The sequence below is a fragment of the Cervus canadensis genome, chromosome 18 (genome assembly GCF_019320065.1).
Source record: "Cervus canadensis isolate Bull #8, Minnesota chromosome 18, ASM1932006v1, whole genome shotgun sequence".
Classification (NCBI taxonomy): domain Eukaryota; kingdom Metazoa; phylum Chordata; class Mammalia; order Artiodactyla; family Cervidae; genus Cervus; species Cervus canadensis.
Window position 1 is genome coordinate 56,326,559 of NC_057403.1, and position 5,859 is coordinate 56,332,417.

The following is a 5,859-nucleotide window of genomic DNA, read 5'->3' on the forward strand; positions in this document are numbered from 1 at the left end:
CCTAACTCTGACTTGCCTTTCAGGTCTCAGCTCACATGGAACTTTCTCCAGAAAGATTTTCCTGACCTACCTCCCAGCTATGAGATCAGGTACAGCCTCTGTGTTGCCATGGTACCCTGTACTGTGTAGCTAGCACTTGCAACATCTTAATTGGCTCTACGACTCACCTCCTAGATTCTAAGCCCCATGACAACAAGAAATAGGTCGTGTTGGTTCATCTTTTTTTTCACCAGTTCTCAGCACAGTGATGGGCACATAGCAATTGAACAATAAATAGCTCATGAATTCTGGATTTAAATTCAACTCTGATATCTGGCCTCTAGGAAGATCAATCTTCCATTCAAATTCCACTCACTCTCTCTGGGCTCTCCTAGAATTGAAGTGGAAATAATTTGTGGTTCTCCTTGGTTCTTCACCTTCAGAACTCTCCTCTCCTCATTTCCTTCCACTCCTGGAAGGTCCTGTATAGCACTTCCAGGGTTTTCTCCTCTGGTCAATCTGTTTGAATTGTGCTCATTAACTAGCTTTTAAACCTGGCCCTATTTCTTAGTTCTTCAGTCATATCTATCCAATTTCCTGTATACCCAGGCCAGCTTTTGCTTTATTTCCACTCTCTGGTCTACTCTTTAACTCTCTCTAACTCAGCAAGGATGAAGCTTAGTATGTACACTAGGGGGACATTAAGGGGAAACCTAAAAATGCATCTAGGCACTGCATGGATTTTTATATGGACAACAATTTTAAGAAACTTCCAATGTTAGTTTTTGTGCATCTAAACATGACCTGTGCCCTTCATGCTACTCAAACTGTCCCATGTCCCCAGGACAGTGACACTCCACTACCTCCTCTTCTAAAAAAAAAAAAAAAACAGCCTCCCACCACAGCTGCTCTGAAAGTCGTTTTCCAGCCAGCTCAGTCTAGCTTTCCTCTCTGGCTAGGTGCTACCAATAGCTCCTTTTTCATCACAGGCTTCTAGGCTTATTTGTCTGTCTGTTTGACCCTAATGAAACGTAGAAATAAGGGCAGGTTTTCCCAGGGAATTGGGGCTTCCCTGATAGCTCAGTTGATAAAGAATCTGCCTGCAATGCAGGAGACACCCAGTTCAATTCCCAGGTCGGGAAGATCCGCTGGACAATGGACAGGCTACCCACTCCAGTATTCTTCGGCTTCCCTTGTGGGTCAGCTGGTAAAGAATCTGCCTGTAATGTGGGAGACCTGGGTTCCATCCCTGGGTTGGGAAGATCCCCTGGAGAAGGGTAAGGCTACCCACTCCAGTATTCTGGCCTGGAGAATTCCATGGACTGTATAGTCCGTGTGGTCGCAAAGAATTGGATAAGACTGAGCAACTTTCACTTCCCAGGGAATAGTCAATCCCAGTTATTTTTGCACAAGCTACTTAAAGACAATCTTGGTTCATATCTTGGCTACATTTGAAGAAAGGAAGGAAAGAGTATTGCTTGTCTTCACTCTTATTGTGTGCATCATTGGAGGTATGAGCGGATCAAGAAATAATATCAAGTTCTCAAGACTGTATTAGGAAATAAGACAAGGAAGACAGACAAATAGAGATCAAAACACCAGCATTATCATTATTACTGATAAAAACTGATTTGAGAATTTGGCTTGATGTTTGGGTACAAATGGACTTGCTAATATTATTTCTCAATTAGGCAGATTTACCTACCAATCACAGGCATTAATACACCACTGTACAACCCTCTAGAACCCTACCCACCCAGGCAGGGGCTGCTTCTGTATGTTTGCAACATGTGTCCGTATCCTGTAGAATGGAGACCGCCAAGAAAGAAAGATGTGAGTTAAGGAGGTTTAGTTCTTTCTCCTATCAGAAAATGCCAAGAATGTGATGGTTGTTATGACAAAGGAAATCTGTCATAAAAACACAAAGGCAGGGTAATGGAGAGTCTCTCCTTAGAGCAACCATTCAAATCTGTCAAAGCATCCACCAAAGTCCCTATTTATGGTCCAAAGATCTGATAGCACAGGATGAGTGAGTGCCTGCAAGTTTACCTTTTCATATTGTTATGAAACCATATTTGAGGATTCCCATGAGGTATTGTGGGTTTGTTTAGCTTCATCTGGAACCAAGACATGCTTTCCTTTAGCATTTAAATTAAGTCAGAAGATTTGGAAGTGAGTGTACTGGTTACTTGGATTCCCTGATTAGGAAGAAATTCTTTTTTAAAAAATTTCAAGCCAGATTCAAATGACAGACTTTATAAAGAATTCATCCATTTATTTTGCTGCTGCCATGAGCACACTAAACGTAATTTAATCTTTCTTTGATGATTCATGGTCTTTGACTCATTGTTTACATCAATTCTAACTGTTTGGTCCTGGATACACAGAAACACAAGATACAAAAATTGGATTGAAGGGCCCCTAACCACAAGACAAACTGTGGCTGACCAGAAACCTTCCTGATGAGGTTAGTCTCTTTAAAATACATTTGAAAGATGACAGGAATGCATTAGAAATGATGATAGTGGTGCTGGCTGTGATAAGCACTTACTATGTGACAAACAGAATCCTAAGCACTCTATGTGTATTAAATCATTCACTCTCAAGTCCTAGGAGGCAAGCATCATTATCTCCATTGTACAGGTGAGGCAAATCAGGTTCAAAGAAGTTAAGTAACCTGCCCATGGTCTCACTGCTATAGAAAATGGAACAGCCAGGATTTGCCCTTGGACAATGTAGTTCTGCCTGCAATGTGGGAGACTTGGGTTTGATCCCTGATTTGGGAAGATCCCCTGGAGAAGGAAATGGCAACCCACTGCAGTATTCTTGCCTGGAGAATTCCAAGGACAGTACAGTCCACGGGGGTTGCAAAGAGCTGGACACAAACGGGTGACTAATACACTGAGTAGTTCCAGAGCCTTCACTCATAACTGATGCTAAAACAAGAGAAAATGCGTACAGGAGCACTGAACTGAAAGAACATGACAGGAGTTAGGCCCTCGCTACACCGTAGTGAAATATGCTTAAACCTTCCATCCACAAACTCAGACACACACACACACCCTTATCAGCTACAATCAAAGCAAAAAGGATGAACCTAAAAAACACACTTACTGCTTGGGGCACATGATACAACATTAACCAACAACAAAGAGCAAGTCATATATCTCAACTTCTGTTGTATTTCCATCTTCTTTATCAAGGAGAATGATCTTTAAACTCAGGAGGGTTGAATAAATGTAGTTTAGAAGGAATTGAAGTATGAGATAAGTAAGGTGATAGCAAGAGACCATCTTGCTGTTTTAAATGAGTTCAAGTCTGTAGGCCTAAACAAATTACATTCCAGAGTATGGAGAGACTTTGCAGATGTAATCTAAGAGTCACTGTCAGTAATCTTTAAGGGATCACAGAGACGAGAAAAGGCACCAGGGCAATGGAGCTAGAAAAATAGTATTCCAATCTTGCAACATGAGAAAAAAGGTGTATTCCATGATGTATACAGATTTTCTCCAATCATGTAAGATAATGTTTGCCTCTATTGTACTCTGAGTACCTTGTTTTATTTTTCTACATAGTTCTTGCAACTAGTTGATGTCACCTTATACATCGGGCTTTCTTTGTGGCTCAGCTGGTAAAGAATCTGCCTGTAATGTGGGAGACCTGGGTTCGATCCCTGGGTTGGGAAGATCTCCTGGAGAAGGGAAAGGCTACTCACACCAGTATTCTGGCCAGAAGAATTTCATGGACTGTCTAGTCCATGGGGTTGCAAAGTCAGACACTTTATACATTATACATTATAGCTCTTACTATTATCTGACATTGTATTATATACACTGACACTGTATCTTACATATATATGAGGTGTCTGTATGTGTGTATGTATGTGTTTATGTACATATGTCTATCTTCTCTTGCAGAGTCAACAAATTCTATGTGAATGATGTCCCCACGTTTTATGGTAGCCCTGCCCTTTTGAATGACAGCTCCATGAAGGCAAGGATTTCACTGCCTTTTTTTTTTTTACCACTATAATCCCAATCACTAGAATAGTACTAAAACACAGCCATGCTCAATAAACATTCATTTCTCAATAATATTTGATTAATTAATGGATGTCAGGCTACAGAATGGTCTCTAGAAGCTATATGGCTCTGTTCTTAGCCCTATCCAAAATATTAAATTTGACCCAGATGAGGAGAGAGAAAATAAGAGAATTGGTTCCAAGTCCATGTCACAAATAATTTATTATTATTATTATTATTATTATTATTACCAAAACCATCACCTACTCAGCAATAGGTACTTATATTATTGTAAATGCTCACAACAAACCTAAGAGGTAGAATTTATTATCATCTTCATTTTAATATGAGAAAACTGGACTTGGGAAATTCAACATGCCAACATAAGACAGCAGGTACAGGAAGCTGGGATTAAAAACCCAGATTGTCTCACTGCAAAGCACATGCTTTTTTACAATAATATGATAACACTTACAAAAAATGGGAAAAACACTACTTAAATTTGTAGCTGACAGGAAAGCCTGTATTAGATGAACAAAATCAAGATTTTACAAGAGTTTGACATATTTGAATGGCAGGTCAGAATTCAAAAAACATACAAAGGTAAAGTCCCATATGCAATTTTAAGAATCCAGGGCACAGGCACATGGTGCAGGGAGGAAGGGGTGGGGGAAGTACTCATTTATGTGAAACAGACCAAGAGGCATCAATTGATCACAAGCTCGATACAAATCAACATTAAGATGTGGCCATCAAAGGAACTAAAATGGTATCACAGTGTATTATTTGAGACTTTTTAAAGTGAGACCCAGTTCTATTCTGCAGAAGTTAGACTAGGAAAACCACAGTCAAAGTAGGGTATTAAGGCCACTAGAATGGTGAAAATCTTGTTATGAACAGAAAGATGAAAGGGCTTGATGAAGCTTGGCCTGGGAGAGAAGAGACTTATGGGGATAAAATAACAGTTTACCTATCTGAAAAGGACCATCACAATAAACAGGAGGACATTCTCTGTTGATCTGATGAAACAGGTTTGACTAAAGACACAAAGAGGTTTACTAATAACTAGATGCCGTCTGAGCTATTCACTCTGTCAGGGGAGATATTCAAGCAGAGGCCATCTGACAACCTGGCGCAGATACATTAGTATCTTCCCAGTGAGGTATGAAATTTAGTTGATTTTCTGTATTGCCATTCATTCACCTCCTTCTGCATACAGTGTATTATTTTCTTAACCCCAAACCAAGACCTATGGTCCTAAGAAGATTGTGTTGCTTCTGTCTTTCAAAGACAGTCCTGCAGAAATAGTGCTATTGGCTACCAAAATACTGAGTTTCTAGGAGATATCAATGATAGAAACAATGGGGAAAATATTTGAAATGAGGACTTTCCTGAGAAAAGGAATTTGTAGAACCACTCTAGGGCAGGCATTTTCCTCTCCTGGAGTTCAGTTCAGTTGCTCAGTCGTGTCCGACTCTTTGCAACCCCATGGACTGCAGCACACCAGGCTTCCCTGTCCATCACCAACTCCCGGAGCTAACTCAAACTCATGTCCATTAAGTCAGTGATGTCATCCAACCATCTCAACCTCTGTCATCCCCTTCTCCTCCCGCCTTCAATCTTTCCCAGCATCAGGGTCTTTTCAAATGAGTCAGTTCTTCACATCAGGTAGCCAAAGCATTGGAGTTTCAGCTTCAGCATCAGTCCTCCCAATTGAATATTCATGACTGATTTCCTTTAGGACGGACTGGTTGGATCTCCTTGCAGTCCAAGGGACTCTGAAGAGTCTTCTCCAACACCACAGTTCAAAAGCATCAACTCTTCAGCACTCAGCTTTCTTTATAGTCCAACTTTCACA